At 39.6% G+C, this 23656-nt stretch overlaps 2 protein-coding genes across 4 annotated transcripts in view; one reads left to right on the top strand and one right to left on the bottom strand.

Annotated features, from left to right (window-relative positions):
- The window catches only part of LOC131201188 (uncharacterized), a 49973-nt gene that overhangs the window by 8071 nt on the left and 18246 nt on the right, over positions 1-23656 (bottom strand). Inside the window, exons 2-3 of the mRNA XM_058188888.1 lie at positions 21889-21993; positions 19635-19791 (exon numbers count right to left, since the gene is read on the bottom strand). The gene's annotated coding sequence lies outside the window, so the exon portion shown is untranslated. The remainder of the gene's footprint in view (positions 1-19634; positions 19792-21888; positions 21994-23656) is intronic.
- The window catches only part of SLC16A14 (solute carrier family 16 member 14), a 35020-nt gene continuing 19423 nt past the window's right edge, over positions 8060-23656 (top strand). The window contains exon 1 of one of the 3 annotated variants that reach the window (XM_058188885.1): positions 8060-8337. The gene's annotated coding sequence lies outside the window, so the exon portion shown is untranslated. Of the gene's footprint in view, positions 8338-22054; positions 22449-23656 lie in introns of those variants that run through there. The other 2 variants (XM_058188884.1, XM_058188886.1) reach the window with 2 other exon arrangements.

The following is a 23656-nucleotide window of genomic DNA, read 5'->3' as shown; positions in this document are numbered from 1 at the left end:
TGCAAGAAAACAATCAAGTTCAGAGAACATCAAGGACCCCTGAAATCATCATTCAGTTTTATGCTTTCTATTTAATATAGAACGTTCACTATCTACCTTTTTTCAAACAAAGCCAAGAGAGAAAACAGATTAAGAAAGAGGTCTAAGCAGTGGATAATACCAGTAGTAGTCTAATTCTTCCTGAGAACCAGTTTTCCACTTAACACTACTCAAAAGGTCTCCAGATTGGCTTGTCACCTATTAGCTCATATTAATGTTCAGTTTGCTAGTAGAAACATAGCCAGTTTTTACTTTATCTCTCCTCTTTATCTTTTCTGTATTTTACTTAAAGATGGATCTGAGTGTTGGATTTTGCACTTTAAAAATATTGAATAAGCTTTTATTCATTTCGTTAAGTGTGTGTGTGTGTGTATGTATGTGTATGTATGTATATATGGGTTGTGATGGCTCAGTGGCTAAGAGGCTGAGCTTGTTGATCGAAAGGTCGGCAGTTCAGCGGTTTGAATTTCTAGTGCTGCGTAACAGGGTGAGCTCCTGTTACTTGTCTCAGCTTCTGCCAACCTACAGTTCGAAAGCACATAAAAAATGCAAGTTGAAAAAATAGGGACCACCTTGTGTTTAGTCATGGCGGCCACATGACCATGGAGATGTCTTCAAACAGCGCTGGCTCTTCGGTTTTGAAATGAAGATGAGCACCGCCCCTAGAATTGGGAACGACTAGCACATATGTGCAAGGGGAACCTTTACATATACATATACATATACATATACATATACATATACATATACATACATATACATACATATACATATCAGGGATGAAATGTAAAAATGTTTGCTACTGATTCTGTGGACATGGCTTGGTGGGTGTGGCTTGGTGGTCATGTGACCGTGTGGGCATGGCCAACTTGACATCACTCACTGTTAAAGCCAGGAGCTGCACATTTTGAAACACATTTTGCCCTTCTGAAGCCCCCAACGCTTTGAGTTTCCCTCCGCCACCCAAGTGAACATCGGAGTGTTCACTTGCAGAAGCAGAATCCAGGCACAGAAATGGAAAAACGAGGGGGGTGGTGATGGGAAGGAGAAGGTGTAAGAAGCAGAATCCAGGCACAGAAATGGAAAAACTGGGGGGGGGGGGAGAATGGGGAGGAGAAGGTGTAAAAAGTAGAATCCAGGCACAGAAATGGAAAAATGAGAGGGGGAATGGGGAGGAGAAGGTGTAAGAAGATATTTCCTTAGATTGCTGACATTTGTGATCTAAGGAAATGTCTTCCAGCTCTTGAAGATCGACTTTAAGAAGCTGACAGCAAAAGTAGTGGCAGCGAGGGTGACAGGTGCGTGTGTGTGTGTGTGTGTGTGTGTGTGTGTGTGTGTGTGTTCCTCTGCAAGGACTTGGAGACAGACACTGCCCCTCTTAGGAAAGGAGGAGGCGCGAAGCCCTGACTGCCACCTGGGAGTGGAGGACCAAGGAGGGACACACATATGCACACCCCTGTTGCCCCCACTGCCGCTACTTTTGCTATCAGCTTCTTGGAGCTCTTAAAGTCAATCCTGAAGAGTTGGAAGACATTTCCTTAGATGCTCCGAACAATGAGTTTGGCAGCGAGGAAAGCAGGGAAGCATGTCAGGGCTGCGGGCCATGGACCGGTTTGGGGGTGTGGCCAGCCAGCAATTGCTTCCAGTATGGCGAACCATCCCCAATCTCCGCTACCAGTTTTCCTGATCCGGTCTGAACCAATAGCATTTTACCCCTGATACATATACATATATACATATACACATGTACATATACATATACATATACATATACATATACATATACATATACATATACATATAATATACATATACATATACGAGAGAGATGCCATGCCACAGAAGCCTAATTCAGTTGGTTTTACTACAATGTCAGGTTTTTTCATCTCTGCTTTTTTTTTTTGTAAGATTCATAGTAAGAGTGCTATGAAGTCCGCAAGTCTCTTGGTAGTTTGTCATATTTAGGATGATATTGTTCAAAGTAATGTTTTTAATGAGCTACATGATTCCCTTTATTTTTTAAACCCATTAAGTATTGCAAATCCTTTCAGGGAAATTAAGAGTTCAACTACACAGAGATTTACTATGTTTGTAAAATTTATGTATTTTATGTATGTATTTATTCTTACATCTAAACATAATAAAATCTTGTTTGATAAATTTTTATAATGTCAGAACTGAACTTAAAAAAAGATTATTATAGCCAAATAGAAATCACTACTAAGAAATGCTTATGCATTAACTTGATGGAATCATACCCTAAAGAAAGATTCCAAGAGTAAAAATTTAGAACCTCTGGAATATACCAAGGTATATATCATTGTCAGCTATGAAACAACAAAGTTAGTGAAGTATAAGGGGTCAATTGAAAGATTAATCATTAAAACTGAATTGCAGAAAGAATGTCAATAACAGGCATATTTTTTCTTAAAGAAATTCTAATGCTCTATTACAACTTGAGAATGTTTGATATATTTAACATGTTTATCTAATAATTTCCCATTGATAAATGTTGATATTTAAATAGTAAACGTGGACAAGATTGGACCTAGATTTTTTTCAGAGAAGTACAAAAAGTATCTTAAGTAGCACCATGATCAAATTTGTTAAGGCATAAGCTTTCTGTATTAGAATCCATTTTATCAGATATGTAACTTTTAACTGAAGTGGATTCTACTCTATAAAATGTACCGTTTATTATTAATACAAAATTTAAATTTAAAAAATAAAATAAAACTAACACGATTTAAAAGGCTATTGATTTCCAGCACTATTAATACTGTATATTATTCAGTGTTTTCAATGTTTAATAACTTTTGTTCCCCAATCTAAATTCCAAAATAGAGCAAATATATGATTAAAAACATAAAATGAAAACAAGGTATTAAAATGTTAATATTAAAGAAGATACTGAAGCCATAAAATACAGCAATGTATTAAAAGATCTTTAGACACAGAAATATTTATGCAGACGTTAATAAGGATGTGAGTGACAGCCGATTTTCTACTTACTTCGTCTGTTTCTTCTAAGTACCTCTGAAAGTAGATAGACCACCATCTATGTATAGAAAAATCAGCTGCTATCAGCTTTCCAGCTGCATAAGCAGAATCTTACCCACTTTATTATTGACATATTAATTATTGCGAAAACAAAGCAGCACAAATGACTCTATTCAGGCAGGTTTGTTTGCTCTGCTTCTTCAAGATGTACTGATGTTCTGGACAACCAGGAAATTGAGAAAAAGCAATAGCAGTGATACCAGTCTTCAGTACTCTGAAGAATAAAGTCATGGCAGAATTTACCATTCAGTTCTTTTAATCTTCCTACCCAGATAATGCTGAATGTAATAATACATGCCTGGGCAGGGGGTTGGACTAGAAGGCCTCCAAGGTCCCTTCCAACTCTATTGTTATGTTATGTCGCTCTTATATTCGTCATTCACCTGCACTCTCTCCCTCTCTCCCCCTCCGTCTCTCTTTCTCTCCCTCTCTCTTTCTCTCAACAGTGATGTCAATATTTGGATCATGCTAAATCAGAGTTTCTTTACCCATTGTTTATTACATAAACAGCAAATGACTGGGTTTGTACAACCAATGAATTCTACAATGTGGTTTACAACCTACAGTGACTAGTTTGCTTATAACAAGCTGAGTCAGAAAATCAGTCATAATGTTTTAATGACCAAGATAATGTATAAAATTATTCTGATTTGTGGTACTGTTTTTTTCACAGGGTTTATGCATTTCAGTATGTAAGTGAAATTTGGTAGCAAGTATTTACTGCCTTTCTTGATTCCTCAAACATACAAAACAGAAGAGTTTGGGATTTGGGGCATCTATTTTGTACTTATATTACCATGGTGGCACACTAGTTAGAATGCAGTATTACAGGCTTATTCTGCCAATTGCCAGCAGCTCAGTCGTGACCAGCTCAAGGTTGACTCAGCCTTCCATCCTTCTGAGGTTGGGAAAATGACAACCTACATAGTTGGGGGCAATATGGCTACTCTGTAAACCATTTAGAGAGGTCTGTAAAGCACTGTGAAGCAATATATAAGTCTAAGTGCTATTGCTATTGCTAACAAGCTTGCTCTCTCTCTCTCTCTGTTTGTGCTTGTATACACTTGTGTTCTGCCCACCATTCCCAATAAATGCTTGCACCACAAAGAACCACTTGAAACTCACTCCTAGGAACATACTCACCTGCAACAAGACCTAAAGCAGGGCACAGTTATAGCTTGGCCCTTGAGTACACATGGAATTCATGTAATCAGCAGATTGATCCCCATATCTTCAGTTAACAGATCTCAAATTAGTGGGTGCTAGGAAACAACTTGAACCATGTACTTTGTGTGCTGCTTTTTAAATAAAAGCCACAATGAATGAAAGGAGGTGCTACAGATCTGGAATTGCTAAGCAGGAATAAGAGATGAGGTGTCTCTGTTAAGATATTTTTAAAGGATTTTTTTAAACAGTCAAAAAGTAAAAATTGCAAAGGTGGCCTGTTGCAAAGAACCAGTCTCCAACATGGATGTTCATTGGGAATGGCGGTAGGGTATGTGATGATATTATTATGCAAAGGCTGCAGCTTATCTCCTTAGATGTCCATTTATTTGATGATATTCATTCACCGGTTGCAGACGGTGTTGACAGGGGGGCAGAGGTCGACCGCGAGGCACCTCACCTGTGGGGTGCCACAGGGGTCGATTCTCTCGCCCCTCCTGTTCAACTTCTATATGAAGCCGTTGGGCGAGATCATCAGTGGCTTTGGGGTGAGATATCAGCTGTACGCTGATGATACTCAGCTGTACTTTTCCACCCCGGGCCACCCCAACGAAGCTGTCGAAGTGCTGTCCCGGTGTTTGGAAGCCGTACGGGTCTGGATGGGGAGGAACAGGCTCAAGCTCAATCCCTCCAAGACGGAGTGGCTGTGGATGCCGGCACCCCAATACAGTCAGCTGCAGCCGCAGCTGACTGTTGGGGGCGAGTTATTGGCCCCAAAGGAGGGAGTGCGCAACTTGGGTGTTCTCCTGGATGCACGGCTGTCGTTTGAAGATCATTTGGCGGCCGTCTCCAGGAGAGCCTTTCACCAGGTTCGCCTGGTTCGCCAGTTGCGCCCCTTCCTTGATCGGGATGCCCTATGCACAGTCACTCATGCTCTTGTTACCTCCCGCCTGGATTATTGCAATGCTCTCTACATGGGGCTCCCCTTGAGATGCACTCGGAGGCTTCAGTTGGTCCAGAATGCAGCTGCGCGGGTGATAGAGGGAGTCTCATGTAGCTCCCATGTGACACCTCTCCTGCGCAGACTGCACTGGCTTCCTGTTGCCTTTCGAGTGCATTTCAAGGTTCTGGTTACCACCTTTAAAGCGCTCCATGGCTTGGGGCCTGGGTACTTACGGGACCGCCTGCTGTTACCTCATGCCTCCCACCGACCCGTACGCTCGCACGGAGAGGGCCTTCTCAGGGTGCCGTCCGCCAGACAATGTCGGCTGGTGGCCCTCAGGGGAAGAGCCTTCTCTGTGGGGGCTCCTACTCTTTGGAATGAACTTCCCCCTGGTTTACGTCAAATACCTGACCTTCGGACCTTTCGCCGCGAACTGAAAACATATTTGTTTGTTCGCGCGGGGCTTTCTTAAATTGTCTTGATTTTAAATTTTAAATTTCATTTAGTTTTAATTTGGGGTTTTTTAGACTTTTAATCATTTTAATTTCGGCCACACTGTATAATAAGTTTTTAAATTTATTTTTAACTGTACATTGTTTCTTTTATCTTGGCTGTACACCGCCCTGAGTTCTTCGGGAGAAGGGCGGTTTATAAATCTAATAAAATAAATAATAAATAAATAAATGTAATTCTGGCTTTATTGTGCTTTACTATGCTAGCCATTGGTTTCCAGCATCTTGACCAAGAATTCTCTTCGGCCTCACAGATCCCAAACCACTGGGCTGTGTGGGAGTAAGGCTGATGGTAAGGCTGGCACAAAAAGGTGAAGATGGTAGTTCTGGTTGCATGGCTGCAGGTGCCATCTTGAATTTTTGGACTTCCTCCCTGGGAACTCCTTTATCCTAGAGACACTTTTAGAAAATGGTAGATTGCTCCAGACAGTGCTTTGTTGATGCTCCAGATTCATTTATTTAGTCTAGATAAATGAATCACGCTGCATGACTAGTGGAGATGGTTTAAGATAACTCACCAGTGTTTGCCTTTCTTATTAATGAATGTTTTATGGCAAGTCCATCATGGCCACCATTTGCTGAACAGGATAACAGCATCATAGCCATTTTGATTGTGTACTGTGTAATAGAATATTAATATTTGAATTTTAATAGAATATTCCAAGTATTAATAGAAACAATAAGTAGACAAAATGTATTATTTTAAATAGTTGTAGACCAGACTAGGAGGCCAAAGTTATGAATGCTATTACTACTTTTATTATAAAGTTACAGTAACAAAATCTTGCAAGTCTGAATATGCTGCTGTCCTCCCTCTGACTCTTTATGAAAATGAGGGAAGGTCCTATCTGAAATGTTTTATCAAATTATATTTCGGCTTCTGACTCAGATTTCTTTTATCTGACCATTTCTGATTGGTTAAGAGAAAGTAAAGTGTTTTATATTCGTAATGAACGTGTAAATAATTTCTTTACATAGTTCTTCTTTTTCTTTCCTATACTTATTTTCTATTTAATTTTTTCTAACTTTTCTTTTTCCTCTCATTTTCTAGTTTTTGGTCTTTTAATTGTAATGTTTAATAAAATTACCACAAAACAGAGAGGAGCAAATCAGTGGCCCTATGGTAGTCTTTTGAGGATTGCCTCTATAGATTGAGGCCAAAGCCAAAAATGGGCATGGGACAGAATCAGATGGTGTTTTCACACAATTCATCCATCTTTCATTTGTCTTCTACCCAGCTGGCAGAGGAGCAGGTCACCCATGCCAGAACTGTCAAATGATTATTTGTGCAAGGCTTTTGAAATTAGGTGCAGGGTTATCCCACTGGCGCAGCAACATATGAAAGAAAAAGACTGACCTAAACACCTCACAGTGGAAAGGTTCTACTAGAAAGGAATGTATGTAGCTCAGGATTGAGCTGTGGGTCCTTGGTGTTCTCAGAGTTTGATCGTTTGCCTGCAGATATTTCATTACTCAACTGAGTAGTGTGACATCACCACTAAGAGCGCCAAGGAATCCAGGTTCTACAATTAGTTCCTTGAATAAATGCATGTTTGTCCACCAAGGAATACAATATACATTACAGGACTGCACCTCAGCTTTGAAGGTGCAAGAATATCTTTCATATTTTAATTGTGAAAAAAACTTCGCAATACAAATACACAGTTTCAACAAAGTTTCACCGCGGTCGTCTTGGCATTCAGAAAATAAAGCAACAGGTCCCTGGTGAGAAAGGCACCGCTTGAAAAAAGAGGCTAAGGGTGAAAAAGCTATTCCGGAATGCAAATTCGCCGGTCGTTCGAGTGTTTATTTATTTATTTATTTTATTTTATTTTATTTATTTATTTTGCCACACAGTATATATAAGAATAAGCATGACATAACTATACAATATATAAGCATGTATATGAGTATGTAATAACTATATTAATTGGATATAACAAAAGGAAACAATAGGACAGGAACGGTAGGCACGCTTGTGCTCTTATCCACCTCCTTATTGTTTCCCCCCCGAGGCTTCTTCCACTTTCCCAAACTTCCCCATTTCCTCATCACCAAGGAGGTGCTTTTTGAGCGCTCCGAGTACCTGTTCCTTCCCCACCCACCTCCACCCCACCCTCCCACGCCAGTTCACGCAGCTAACCTGCCTGGAGAAGCGACTTGTAGCCGCCGGCCAGGCAGGTCCAACCCTCCAAAACCAGAGACTTCAGTCACCGGCCGGGAGGGAGCGCGAGAGCATGCGCGGGGCTTCCAAGGCTCCGGCAAACCAGCGCCAGCCGCAAACCAGCGCCAGCCGGTGTGTCGCCCGCCTGGAGGACCGCGCGAATGACAGGAGATGGGCTGGTGGGGGGCGGGAGGAGAAGGAGGAGGTTTTCAGCGAGACCAACGCCTCTGGAGACAAAAGGGCAACGATCGGGAGGGGAGGATGAAAGATATAAGCCCCAACCCAGCCCCAGCCCCTCTGGCTTCCCTCTCCCCTTTCGCTCCAACAGGGAAAGGCTCCGGACGCTGAGCGAAAAATGCCTCTTGCAGCACTTCCCGGGAATCGGTGGGAAGCACCAGCGGCTGTACCGTCCCAATTCTCGGGAGGCATTCAGGAGTAAAACGGTCCCTTTTGGGGTGAGTTGTTTGGGGTGTTCGGGCTATCCGGGTCTCTGTCTTCTTCCCCCCCCACACACACTTTTCCTTCCAGACCGGGCTGGCTTAGGTTTGCCCAGGGGGGCTTCGGCGAGGAAGGATGCGAGCGCCCAGGTAGAAAGGCAAGGGAGGCAGCGGCGACGCAGCTTTGTCTGCTGGCGGCGATAAAGATTGGCTGCTCTGCAGAGAGGTAACTGGCGGTCAGTCGCTTCGCGTCTCCGCTGGGTAAGATTCTGCCGCTGTGGCTGGCCGGAGGCTCTTTGCTGCGCCGGATTCTCCCCGGAAAGCGCCTTTTGAGCCTGGCGCTTCCCTGGTCCGCACTTGACTGGAGATCTGTGCTCCTCGGGGCGCTGATCCCTGGTCCTTAGACGCACAGAGCCAGATCCTGGCTTTAGGGGTGGGGGGGTGGGTGGGTAGAGGCGCTGCTTGGATTTGAATGAGGAGAGAGAAGCCCAGCTTTTATTTAATTTATGTTATGGTAGCATTGATATTATTTTTGAAAAGTAGAAAAACACGGGTTGGTGAGTGAAAGTGGTGGCCTTAGATTGCAAAGCTCAGCTGTGGAGCTACTGAATGACTTTTTTTTCCAGCCTGATCTACCTCAAAATTTCATTGTGAAGATACAAATGAAGATGCGTGTATGTCATTGTTTCTAGTCTTATAGTACATAAATGCAACAAAGAAATAAATATTCATATACATAAGTGCAGTAACAGTGCAGTTTCCAAGGCTAGCCTTCCCAATCTAGCATCTGCCAGATCTTACTGGACTTATGCCCAATGTCGGCTGGGTATGAAGGGTGCTGTAGTCTAATATATTTCGAGGACAAGAGGTTGGGAAAAATTGCTAAATAGGCATACTTATTTCTATAGTACGCCTGCCATAATCATAATATTACTATTGTTTTTATTTAAACAAATCATAATACCGGTAGTAACAAGTACTATTCAATGTGCTTTATTATCTGTTATTTTTTTATGCCACTCATGTCCCTTACAAGGTGACTCTGAGCGGTTTACAGATTATAATTAAGTAAAAAATTAAAAGATTAAAACAACACGAAGTTAAAATATTAAGAATCTATGTTGCAGAAGCAGGGCTAAATGCATATGTATTAAACATGAGAATCTTTTTCAGGATGGTTCTCCCTAAATAAATTAGTATCCCAAGATTAAAAGTTGACCAATAGCTTAAATACGTGAAACATTGAATTTTTGATTTATTTTTTTTTTTAAAAAGTTTGGTATTGTGCACTATTTGGTTCTAAGACACATCACTCCGTTGATGATTTTGAATCCATGTACCTGGCAGCCCTGTGATGCTTTCTTAGAAATTATACAGTAATATTTGGACAGGTTATTATACAGGTAATACTTGGAAATGAACAAGAGTTGTGCAATAGATCCATAATACACAGAATTCTTTAGGGTTGTCCTTACTTTTTCAGCCTATTTCCAAATAACTTTATTTGCAAATGCAAAATTATTTCTTCATAATTTATTTATATTAGTTGAATTGTAGGAGTTAATATTCATTTATTGCCTGTGCTTTTCAGCAATGTTGGACCAAGTGGCAATCCTCTTCAGCCTAAGAAACCTGTTTTGTGTTGTAGGCCTACATAACTAAAGGATGCCAGACTGGAAAAAGTTAGATTCTCATACATATTACCTTTTAGATAAATTAACAGGGAAGAGGTGGGATGGTATTGTAATATATACTGTAGATGTTAGCTTTGCACCCATTAGCATTATGAAAGAAACAAAAAAAGTAGCATTTTTTCCTCTGTAAAAATGAATAGAACATAGCTCTTAAAGGCTGCTTAATTTTTCTATCAGGAATAGGCGGCTTGAAGCCTCTAGATTACATCTGGACCCTAAAGACCTTTTTTTGTGATTCTCAGAACTCCCTCTGTTAATGAAGTTCAGTTGGTTGAATGCCAAACACTGGCACATTCCCATAAAATATGAAATGGATGAAAATTGTGGAGAAATATTTAAAATTACCTCCAAAATCAGGAAAATTCCAATCCCTTCAAAGAGTAAATGTGGTTGCCCATTTTTCATAACAGTCATTCCCACCATGGTCCTCCTCAATATATTTAATACGAACGATGTAGGAGATAACCAGGCTGAGCCCAAGGGAAGGGTCAAACACGTCATCAGTCATGAATCCCTTCGCACTCACAAGAGATCTAAGTCCAGCCCACCTTGAATTCCTTCCATTCTTACCTCATGTTAATTTTCCTTGGCCTCTAGTACAGGTAGTCCTTGACTTATAACAGTTTTTTAGTGACCGTTCAAAGTTAAAACAACACTGAAAAAAGTGACTTGACCATTTTTCACACTTCTGACCATTGCAGCATCCCCGTGGTCATGTTATTTACATTTGGATGCTTGAGAACTGACTCACATTTATGACGGTTGCCGTGTCCTGGAGTCATGTGATCCGCTTTTGTGACATGATAAGCAAAGTCAATGAGGAAGCCAGATTTACTTAACAACTGTGTTATTAATTTAACAACTGCAGCGATTCATTTAACAAATGTGACAAGAAAAGTCGTAAAATGGGGCAAAACTCATTTAACAAATTTCTCACATAGCAACATAAATTTTGGACTCAATTGTGGTTGTAAGTTGAGGACTACCTGTTGTTCAGATTCTTGTAGAGAGCTCAAGCTTAGAATTTTTTTTTAATTTACATTTATATCCCGCCCTTCTCCGAAGACTCAGGGCGGCTTACAGTGTATAAGGCAATAGTCTCATTCTATTTGTATATTTACAAAGTCAACTTATTGCCCCCCCAACAATCTGGGTCCTCATTTTACCTACCTTATAAAGGATGGAAGGCTGAGTCAACCTTGGGCCTGGTGGGATTCGAGCCTGCAGAAATTGCAGGCTGCTGTGTTTTTAATAACAGGCTATCTTACAGCCTGAGCCACCACGGCCCTTTCCACATCAATATAGATTTCTTAGTAGCAGCAGGGAAGTGGTTTATTGTTGGTAGACCATTTCCAGTCTAGCCTGTATTCCTGGATTCATGCTTTGCTTCATGAGCTCTACAGATGAGGAGAATCAGGAGAAGACATCTGCGTTTAAACAAATGGTTTAACAAGTGGCCAAGGAATGCTAGGCTATATCACTTCAGGCAGACCTAGTGAGATTAGACTGTAAAGAATCGAGGTGGCGTAGTGGTAAGAGTGCAGTACTGCAGGCTACTTAAGCTGCAGTTCAAATCTCACCAGGCTCAAGGTTGACTCAGCCTTCCATCCTTCTCAGACAGTAAAATGACAGATTGTTGGGGGCAATATGCTGACTCTTTAAACCTCTTAGAGAGGGCTGCAAAAGCAGTATGAAGCGTATATAAGTCTAAGTGCTATTGCTAAAGAGGGAGTTAGGCTCTCTCCCTGTTGAATGTGTCCTCTTCTTATTTTCCTTGCTTCCTTCAAAATGAAGAATAATTCCATTAATCCAGAATACCTCCAAAACAATGTTTTTTAGACTTGGCAATTTGAAGATATGTGGGCCAACTCTCAGAAAAAGAATTCTTGGAGTTAAAAGTCTACACATCTTCAAGTTACTATGTTTGAAGAACACTGCTCTAAAGGACGCATTAGTTTTGTTGCCATCATTACACATTTTCCTGAGTTTATTTATTTATTAGAGACATTTATAAGGCTGCTCAACTCATACACGGTGACTCCAGGCAGCTTACAACACTTGCAAATGCTTTTATTTGTTTCTCTATTTCTTTAGATATATTTGAGTAGGTAAACTGTCAGCAGGATACAAAAGTGTAAAATTATTTCCTTAATGTTAAACAAGGTGTCTCTGAATTTTTATAGGTAATCCTCACTTAACTATCAGTTGCTTAGCAATTGAAGTTAAGATGCACCTTCCCAAAAGCCAGTTCCGGAGTTCCAGCAGCTGCACCCACCCCCATCATCATATGACATTTTTGGGTGCTTGGCAAGCAGCTCACCCTCATAGCCAATTGCAGTGTTCCACAATCATGTGGCCACAATTTATGACACTTTTTTGCCAGTTTCTGGCCTTTTCAGCTGGTTTCCAGCAAAAAAAAACCACCCACAGTAATGCCTTAATTTGCTTAATTACATTTGTATTTGCTTAATGACCACAAAAAAGCTGTAAAATCATATTCAGTCACATAGGTACTTCAACTTACTACTCTCCTGACTTACAGTGGACATTTGGGATGCCATTAATTGAGAATCACCTGTATTAAGTAACTTAAAATAAGTTATAAACAGATTCCTTTAATATGGTGTTATCTATTGGCTGTCAATTGTTGCCTTTTCTGGCACTAAATATATATTCATAAACCTGCCACTGTCACCAATAGAGGTTAATCTGGTGCTAAATCTCTAAGCTTCCTTCAGACCCTTCCTTCTAGCCCATGCCTCCTAAATCTCAGTTCTACCCTTTCCTGTAGAATATCAATTGGGGGAATTGCTCTGCGTGTCTATACTCTGATTGACAGTTCTATTGCCCAGTTGTCTCAAAAGGCCAGCACATAGAGGGCCAATGGCAACTGCATATGGGGGAGGCAGATATTGTTTCTATTTAAGAAGCAGCTTAGCCTGATATATTTTGCTGGGATAATGCCATTGCATCTGAAGCTTGTAAAACTCTTGCTGTAATTGCTCCTTGTTGATACCTAAAACTAAAGAGCTAAACTGCCATAAACCATGCTTCCTACATCGTCTCTGAATTATAATGAAAAATTCTCTTTGAGTAGGTTTTTGATGATTAGTTTATACTCTGATTACACGTTGTTTTTCTGCTTGGTAGAAGTCCTTAACATATATGTCCTTGGGCTTGATTTATGATCTGAAGATAAGGCTAGCATATAGATTGTCATTAATAACTAGGAAATATATGTGTTTGGATAATTAATTGTATAGGAATTGAGAGCCAGTTTGGTATAGTGATTAAGATACAAGGCTAGAAACTGAGAGACCGTGAGTTCTAGTCCTGCTTTAGGCGTGAAAGCCATTTGGGTGATTCTGCCGGTCACTCTTTTTCAGCCCAACTTACCTCACAGAATTATTGTTGTGGAGAAACAGGAGAAGGAAGGTGTATGCCTTTGCTTCCTTGATTTATTTATAAAAATAATAAAGGGGGATAAAAATAAATAAATTTAAAAAAAATAGTGGGACAGTATATAAAAGTAGCAAATGAATACATTCCTGAAGGTAGTGCATATAGTAGGACAGAGCAGTTCAAAATATTGCTTGCTATATTTTGCTATTGTTGTATCCGTCAATGCCATGTAATCTTGCTTCATTGCTTAAGTGATGCCCTTTCACTGATTCCTAGCCTTGTTGTGTACGGAAGATAGATAAGACATTGTAATCATGGATTTTTCAGTCCTTGTTTCTGCAATCCTGAGAATTGCTTTGAAAGCCAGAAATGGAAATTGTGATGATTTTCATACAAAAGTTTTTATTTCAGGTTTTAAAAATTAAACCATGTAAATACATCCCACCTTTTAGCAATTCTTTTCTAGGTTTGGTAGCTTCTTCTATTGGAATGGGAATGTATGACCCCAAAATACTGTTTTAGTTTTCATGGGCATTCACCAGGATAAAAATTGTCGAGAATCCATTTCTTTCTTCCTTCATATGTTTATTTTGCAATTTGATCCTTATCTTTAAGCTGCCCAAAGTCACCTTATAAGGGAGATGAGTGGCATTAAAATGTATTAACTAAATTCCTCCTTCTCCCCCTCCTCCTTCTCCCCCCCCCATTTTGTACAGGTCACTCATGTTTGTATTCAAGCAACTTTTTTGACTTTTTGCTGTTTATTCTTAAGTGCCCATTTCTACAGCATTCAATTAATGTTAATGTTTCTCTTGACAATGCCAACCCCCACTCCCAAAGTTGTCAGAAGAATTTTCTTATATAGTGACATTTTGCTTCTAACAATTGTTACATTTCTTGTAAACAAATCACATGCTGGTCATTCCCTTTCAAATAGGACTTGCACCTCTTAACATTTCTCTGTCCAATTCCCTGTCTTTAGAAAGCATTCTAGCAAGGGTTACATATCATTCACTTGATCATCTATTTCAAAATTTTTGTATAATTTGCAATTTTCACTTTATGTTTTCTGTTAAACAAAACCACTTCTGTCCCTGATACACATTAATTTTCTGATCCATACTCCTTGTTAGTGTAGTGTGTCTAACATTCATTGTAAATCATTAGGTTCTCAGCCAATAACATATCATCTGAATATGCACAAACACACACTCTTTCACATCCTCAATCAATATACCATTATTAGACACAAATGCAGTTTTCACATACTTGTGAAACAAGTTACATAGATATCTCAAAATGAATCATATATGTATTCCCATTTTTTCAGATATGGAAAATATGATTAAAAGTGGCTAAAAAATGCAGCAACTTGAAAAGAAATGCTTTAACAACAGCTAAAGCTAAAACACTAAATAAAAACATTGCAAAGTAATTATACAGTACATTACCAATAACTATAAAAATAATACTTGTAGATTTAAAGATTTATAGATTTATAAGATTTATAGATTTATAGAAATCTTATAGATTTATAAGATTTAAATCGGATAGCCCTATCATCTAATTTTGCTGACATTCTCGCCATCTACTCCCAACTACTTCTGCCAATCATTTTGGATTACTAAATCACAAAGAAGCTAAATATGTGGGTGAGATATACTGATGACACATAAAATATTTTGGAATAAGATTTAAAAAAATTCCTACATCATATTAATCAACAAAATCTAGCAATAATATTTACAATAAAAAAGAACAAAACAAAAATGTGCTATCTCCCTGGATGTTCTCATAGAAAACACAATAATAATTAGTAATTGGTCAGCCAAGCCACACTGATAAATTCTGTACCTCAACTACCAGTCAAATTATCCAGAAGGAAAAAGGATAAGAAGGAGCATGAAGCTCAGTTACAATATGTACTAACATGGAAGATAAGACATGGGAATGTAAGAATACAAAAGAAGTCTTAAAAATATAACTACTCATCAAGGACGATTAAATAGAGAACGAAAACATAAAACTTCAAAAACAGCCAACAAAGATACATTGCAACAGTTAATATACTATATAGTGGAATATACAATGATAGAAAGGTATGCTTTTCTGGAGAGCAAATTACTGATTTGCATTTTGAACTTACTGTGGAATGTTTCAGTGCTTTTCTTTGTCTTCTATATCACTGAGAGCTATACTGTGAATCTGGTGAAATCTGAACTGGTTTGCCACTGGTTTGCTGGTTGCATGTGCACACCAAATGCGCGCTGCATGTGCGTGCATGCACAGTATGCACCAAAAGGAGGCTTGGGAAGGTAAGTAGAGCAGTGATGGGGGAAAATCAGCCATGCCACACGATTTAGATTCACTAGAAAGCAGATTTCCTGCTTTCTAGCAATTTTAAATTGTGCGGCACAGCTGATCATTGGAAATACCGGTTTGGAGGAACTAGTAGCTTTTTTTTACTATTGGTTCACCCAAACCAGTAGTTTTTATCACTACTGGTTCGCCCGAACTAATGCAAACCGGCTGTCAGGCCTGGAAACCATATTAGACTTTAGGTTTCCAGATGCTGCCACATTTTTCCCCTGAGGGGAAGAAGGGGGGCTGAGGGGTATGGTAACATTCTTTAGACGGTCAAGGTTGGATGGGGTTCACATCTGCAGGAAGAGTGGCAAGAAGATATTCGAATGGACTGGGAGAACGTGGGACCATGTGACCATCAAAGGGGTTAGGGGGGTGGGACTCTTGGGGTTTGTATAACTGGGGAAAAGAATCCGGAACTTCAGTTTTGGAATTGCACTCATCGTGTGCCAGTCTCCTCATGCTAGTAAAGAACTCTGGAAAAGAAATGTCTCTGAGTCTCTTTTACGCAGAAGAGGTATTTCTGGAACCTTGACATTATTCCAAAACTCATAACTTTCTTTTGCTAACGGTACCCTCTCCTCCTCTCAGAGGGGGCCCATTAGAGGGGTGCTGGGCCCCAGTCTCCGCAACCTCCACAGCGGTGCAAAGACCCAGTGAAGATGGAAGAGCAGCAAGTTGAGAGCGTAGAAGGAGCGGCGAAACATGATCCTGACGATTTAGTTGAAGTCACCTATTTCCCATCTGACGAGAGGACCCGAAGCCCAGTGGTAGAGCCTGCTTGTCAGCTTGGAGCACGCCCAAGGACTCTGATTCATGGGTAAGCTGCCAGTCGGGAGAAAACATTTCCCGGACGGAATGGAGAGCCCCTCCTCTTCTCAACCTCACTGGAGGACAATAAAACCTGGAGGATCGGGAGAGTCACTGGATTGGGACCTGAGAAACCCCCTGAAATCCCAGTCCCTATTAGACCTCCCTGAAACTTTTGAGCGCCTGGAAGTGAGACCTCGAGAGCCTTTAGCTCAGCCTAGATTCACCTTCCCTCCCACCAGAGAGAGAGAAATTACTGAAGCTCGAAGCCGTTCCGATGAACGCAGGAGGACCCCCCCTCCCTCTTTCAGACGGCAGGAAGTTCAGGCAGCACCAGGGGCTTGGGGGGAATCACAACTCCCCCCTCCAATTGATCTTTCCCGCCAACAAAGGCCTACGCTGCCTCCAGCAGTTTCTATTCCTCCTGGCTGGGCGTTTTATCCTGGACAAGGGTGGATCCAATGCCAATGGCAACCAGCTAGTTCAGCCCCTTTCTTTCCTGTGGGCCCCACGCCGATGGTTTTTTCATCAACTGAAGCATTTCAAGGACTTCCTTCTCAGCAGCCAGGGGGAATTCCACCCCCCTTTACAGCTCAACAACCAGCCACAACAGCAGCGACCCCGCCCCCGCAAATCCCTCTGCAGCCGCAAGCAGGCCAGCTAAACCCTCCTGCACCCCCTCCACCAACCCCTCCCTCTTTCAAACCAACCTTTGATGGGAATCCACACCACCTGGCTTACTTCCTCAGCAGAATTGAGGCTTACGTTGAACAATATAGACATCAATACCCATCAGAAAGAAGCCTAATCAACGCCATCTCAGATGGAATGAATGTGGGGCTAGCCTCAGAGTGGATAGCTCAGCTATACAATGAACATGCACCAGAACTAAACAATGTTCACGGATTTATAGCACTGCTTCGCAACCGGTTTCAAGATGATGACCTAATTGCAGAATGTGAGACCACCTTAAAAACAATGAAACAAGGTAACAAACCGCTAAAACAATTTGTATGGGATTTCAGAAGAGTTGCTGGCAATCTTAGACATTGGCCAGAACCCATTATTCTTCATTACTTCAAAGACGCCATAGATCAAAACATCAGAAGAGCCTGCTCCACCAGAGGAATCCCAGAACAACTTAATGCCTGATACAACGTGTCCATTGCTCTGGACAGAGAATTCAACCCCCTCCAGACCCAATCACCAACTACGACTCCACAACGACCACCTACAAGATCCTCCCTCTCAAGACCAACCACACCTTCCACCCTCCAACCTTCAACAATAATCAAATGCTACCGTTGTGGAAAACAAGGACATCGGGCGTCAGTTTGCCTAGCCCCCACACCCCTCCCACAGTATCGACCACCAACTGCTGTCTCTGAGTCTCTTTTACGCAGAAGAGGTATTTCTGGAACCTTGACACCGGCAGCATTTCACCACTGCTGTGAATATACTATATAGAATATAGAATATATTCACTGTGAATAGCTTAGTCCATCTGACCAGTTTCAACACCTTCAGATAATTAGATCAATATCAAAAGATTTGCCAAAACAAGGGAGAATACTTAGACACTTAATTAAATTTGAAAATCCCATAGTAATAGTACATAACCAAGTGCATCTTATTATTGGATCTTATTATTAAAATTGCATGTGAAATGTGAGTAAAAACCTGAACAAGTCAAAGGCCAAACTTTTAATTTGGAATTGATTCTTAGTAACGTGGACAGAATTTATTGTACTGTAGCTCATAATTTCATTTTAATGATGTTTAATAATAAACACATTTGTGCACACACACACAGATGAATAGTATAAGTGATATAAGGATATACCATAAATGCAATAAATCAATAAATACATAGAAAAGATCAGGAGAATTCAAAAGAGCTGGACAAAAATGCCTGTATAAAGTAACTCCCCCAAAACCTGCAGAAAGGAACCATTTTTGGAAACCCATGTCACCACACAAAAAAATATACATAGGAGAAACAGGTGGTCACTGAAGACCAGGTAGGAAAAACATGGGATTGCACTAAAATACCAAAATGATTAAACCGTGGAGTTGAGTTGCTGAGCATTGGGTAAGGCACTGTAACAGACTACTCTAGGAAAATATGAAAATCATAAAATTTGAAGCCTATAAAAGAAAGAACTGAAATGGAATTTTTGTTGTTGCTAGTCGCAAAGTCGTGTCCGACCCATTGTGACCTCATGAACAACATTCTTCCAGGCCTTCCTGTCCTCTACCATAGCCAGGCCAAAAATCTTTGGAGAACAAAAGCATTGAATTTAGGAGAGAATGAAACACTGGATTCCTTAGATCATGTGACATCTCAATGAAGCAGAAGTTGTGATCTGCCTACATTTAATTGATACGTATTTGTGTTGTTTGGTGACAAATGGTTTGCTGTCAAAATTATGTATTATATACATTTATAATTGTGTTCTGCATTAAAATGATTTTTATGTAAATGAATATGGCCAATATGCATGTTCTTTCCTTGTTGTTCTGTATCTGTTTTTTCCATCTACTCTTGATTTTACCTCAAAATGTTCTGGCTCATATTAAGAATCTCTGATTAGCCATGTACTCCTACTATTTCTCTCAATATTTCAGCACAATCAAATCAATAAAGCTTTTAGATTTATAATTTGTTCATGTGGCATAGATTTACATTTAAAATATATGTTCCAAAGAGACCTTTTTCTAAGCAGATACACACATACAGTTACCATGTTTATTCATTTTTGTGATTCAAAGTTGCCTAATCATATTTTGTTTGTACACATTTTGGTTTATTTGTCTATTTATGTCACTTAGCAGCATAATTGTCACCCATTTACCCCAGATCCCATTCATTCTGAAAGTTGTGAAAATTTTCTCAAAACTCATATCTGTTTTTTATATTGTAACTATTTACTGGGATGTAACTTGCAACTATCATCAACTTGTATATTTCTACTTTCTTATGTAGTCTTGATGAAATCAGCTCTGATATATATTTGTCCTTATCGTTAATAATTAAATATATACCTTTAGTTCCCTGTAGTTATTCATCAACTCAGACTCAAGACCAGACCATCTTCATGCAGAAAATGTGTGTGTGTGTGTTGTATTTATCAGTCTTCACCAGTCAGCCTGCACTTAATGACCTCTGCCACCTGTCATGGCTGGTAGAGATTGGGGGAGGCTGAGAAAGAAGAGAGAGTAGGTATAAACAATCAAATAATAGAGTTGATTGATAGTTTATCTTATAACGTAGATGTTAATATAATCTTACGTAAAAATAATTTGGGAAGTACTGTTTCAAATCATTCAAAGATCATTTGATTTAATTAACTCACTGCAAATGAAAATGGGAAATTTTGCCTAGTTTCCAGGATTTTGTACTTACCCCAGAACACTATTAAATATAATAGTGAAATCTGAAATCTTTCTGAAATCTGAGTACTTCTAGCTCCCTTGATCTTGTGTGGGACTTAATAATAGCTATGGTCAACTGAAGATTTTATATTACATTTTAATTACCGTATATACTCGAGTATAAGCCGAGTTTTTCAGCACGTTTTTTGTGCTGAAAAACGTCCCCTCGGCTTATACTCGGGTCTATACGGCTTATACTCGAGTTTTGTTTTTTTTTTAAGCCCCTCGGCTTATACTCGAGTATATACGGCTTATACTCGAGTTTTTTTTTTTTGTTTTTTTTTCACATTTTACCGGACGGCGCGGGGAAGCCCTGCCAAGCCCTGCCGGTGCAGTGAGAGGGCGGGGCGGGGGAGCCGCCAGCCTTCTCAGCTGAGGGAGGGAGGGTTTCCCCAACCGGTAGGTGCCTCATTTCCCACCCTCGGCTTATACTCGAGTCCCCAGTTTACCCCAGTTTTTGGGGTAAAATTGGGGACCTCGGCTTATACTCGGATCGGCTTATATTCGAGTATATACGGTATACAGAGAAGATGCAGGCTGTACAGTAGTATTACATAATATTAGTATGGATAGTAACAAGCAGTGTGACATATTTTGGATGTTACAGGCACATCCAATATTAAGTTAATATAGGATCTTTACTGTAGAAATTATCTTGCAAGCTAACATATTATTGCCTCCTAAAAACTAGAATTATATGCAATGTATTGAAAACTGACCCAGGATATCTGTTTACAGGTAGTCGTCAACTTATGACCATGATTGAGCCTGAAATGTATGTTGCTAAGTGAGAAATTTGTTAAGCGAGTTTTGCCCCATTTTATGACTTTTCTTGCCACATTTGTTAAGTGAATCACTGCAGTTATTAAATTAGTAACATGGTTGTTAAGTGAATCTGGTTCCCCATTGACTTTGCTTGTCAGAAGGTTGCAAAAGCTGATCACATGACCCTGGGACTGCAAGGGTCATAAATATGAGTCAGTTGCCAATGCCTGAACTTCGATCATGTAACCATGGGGATGCTGCAACCGTCATAAGTGTGAAAAATGGTCATAAGTCACTTTTTTCAGTGCCATTGTAACTTTGAGTGGTCACTAAGTGAATTGCTGTAAGTCAAGGACTACCTATATTTGTGATGTAAAATGTAATCTTTGATATATTTTATCTTCGCAACAAAATTGCTCTACCTGAATAAAAATAATTTATCACTTTCACAGCTAAACAGAGAAGTGATTGCTAAAATTCCTATGAGAGTTTCAAAGACTACAATCTTCCACACCAGCTTTCTCTCCTTATATTACGTATTGCCCTGAGTCATGACAAACATAGAAATAATAATTTTTTAAAAACCTAAATGTCAAGCTTCTGACACGAGAGTATGAGAGTTGATTAATATTTCATTGCATACTGGAATCTGCTTATCTTGTTTGATTAAGAACAAATAACAGTGTTTGTCATTGCTTCTCCAAAGAGTTTCCTGCTCCTTTTTGATAAACCTTTCTAATTTTTTCCAGAGTATTTAATTGGGGAACAGTAACCTGGTCATGCAAGGGAATGAATTGAGGTTATGGTAGGAGGTCAAGGTTACTTTGACTCAGTTGTGAGGTGAGATCTTCTGTCCTATCATAGTGCTGTCCAGCTGATGGGGCGTGGGCATAATTCATTAGAAAAAAAAGTAACCTTTCCTGTTTCAGAATATATTTACAGATATAGCATATATAAAAAAAGAACACCCTTTGCCAAAATTCCGTCCTACAAAAGTAAACAGTTTGATACCCTTTCCTATTGCTAGATGTTGAAATACAAACACCATGTACTTTGGTTAGGTTTCTCTGCAACTACAGCAAATGGCAGAAATAGTCACCTTAGAAGTGCTTTGCTGGGGAGCAAAAGTTTTCAGTTACCAAAAATTTTGCATCTTTCCATAAAGCTGCAGTGTGAATGAATTGGCTCTGCAATACAGCTGCTGCTGTAATAAAATACACTGCAATGTAAATATTTTTAATAAAATTAAACAATAAATTATTAATGCAACACCATAATTTAACTATAGGTTAAGGCATCCACGTTTGGTGTTTTCTTGCATATTTTGTGAGACTTGCTGTTTTATAGTTTTTATCTCACAGACTTTTAATATGTAAAGTCTAGATATCCCACATTTTTATGTATTTTTATCTCATTATTTTTTGTAAATAACTGAAAACAGCAAATGTATCTAATAAAACCTTCTTCCTATTTTCCCCACTGCAACCACCTTATGAGTTGGGTTGGGCTGACAGACTGTGACTGGCTAAAATTCACCTAGCCCAGGGCTGTCAAACTCGCGCCCTATGGGCCGGATGCATCATACGCTAGCCATGTCCACACCCGGTTTAGCGAAGGGGAAAAAAGTCGTGATACATCACATGATGCCGCCATGATTACGTGAGTTTGATACCCCTGGCCTAGCTGGCTTTCATGCTTAAAGAATCCCCAGGTTTCTAGTTTGGTACTTTAACCACTAGATCAAAGTGGCTCATATGGTTTTTGCTCTTCTGATAATTCAGGCAACAATGAAATGATGCGGTGAAATGAGCCCATGCAGAATGAGTTCATGTATTTCTGTCATTTATCTTCCCATTGTTAAGAGCATGTTATCCCCTCTCTTCCAAAAGCAAAGTTTTTTCTGCAGATGTGAACAAAATTTACTAGTATATGCATTTTAGCTGGAATACATGATAGTGCAAACACAACACGTTTAAAAAGAGTGTAGTTCAGAAGAGGCAGCGCTCAGAAAGCAGCTTTTAAGATCTTGAGATAAGCAACAGATGGTATAATTATGCAAAATCAATAGTGCAGATGGTATACTATAGAAAGCAGCAGGTGGGTTAATTTTAGGTTAGATTATGGCTCTCATTGTTTTCCCTTAGGTCAGTTGCAGTAATAAACAAAACTTTTACTAGATATACAATATTTATGTGCTATTGTATCACTGGAAAAAGGTGTTTGAAAATGAAAATCCACGTGCTGCCTTTTTCTCTCATATTTTTCTTCAATCAATTTTAGTTTTAAAGCTATTGACTGTACTTCTAGCAAGTAGGGAAACACTTTAACCCTAAAGTGTCCTATATTGTTAGCTTGGATGAATCTCATTTTTAAAAAAAACTAAACCCAGTTAGATTGACCTACACTCAAAAGAGCCACAAAAGCCCTGGTGTCCGGACAGATGTTTAATATTTCTTTATAAAGGTTGGGAAGATATTTTATTTTGATAAAAACCAATATACAGAAATAAAATGTAAAAATTACAAGCCTATATGTAAAAGTGATCTCTATTCCAGGGGTCTCCAATCTTAGTAACTTTAAGGTTTGTGGACTTCAGCTCAGCAAAGCTGGCTGAGGAACTCTGGGAGTTGAAGTCCACAAGCCTTAAAGTTACTAAGATTGGAGACCCCTGCTCTATTCTATATTCTGTCCTATTGCTATTATTTCTAAATTGCTACACAAATTACTATTACTACAATAATTACACCTACAATACTTTTATTATTCAATTACTATTACAATACTACATTCTGTAGCAAAGCTATTTTCTTCTTAAACTATTTCTTCTGCTTTTTTCTCCTATTACTGAACCGCATGTAGAATACTTG

This window comes from Ahaetulla prasina, chromosome 6 (assembly GCF_028640845.1).
Source record: "Ahaetulla prasina isolate Xishuangbanna chromosome 6, ASM2864084v1, whole genome shotgun sequence".
NCBI classification, from domain to species: domain Eukaryota; kingdom Metazoa; phylum Chordata; class Lepidosauria; order Squamata; family Colubridae; genus Ahaetulla; species Ahaetulla prasina.
The sequence above is the reverse complement of the archived record's forward strand: the minus strand, read 5'-3'. Positions and strand labels throughout refer to the sequence as shown.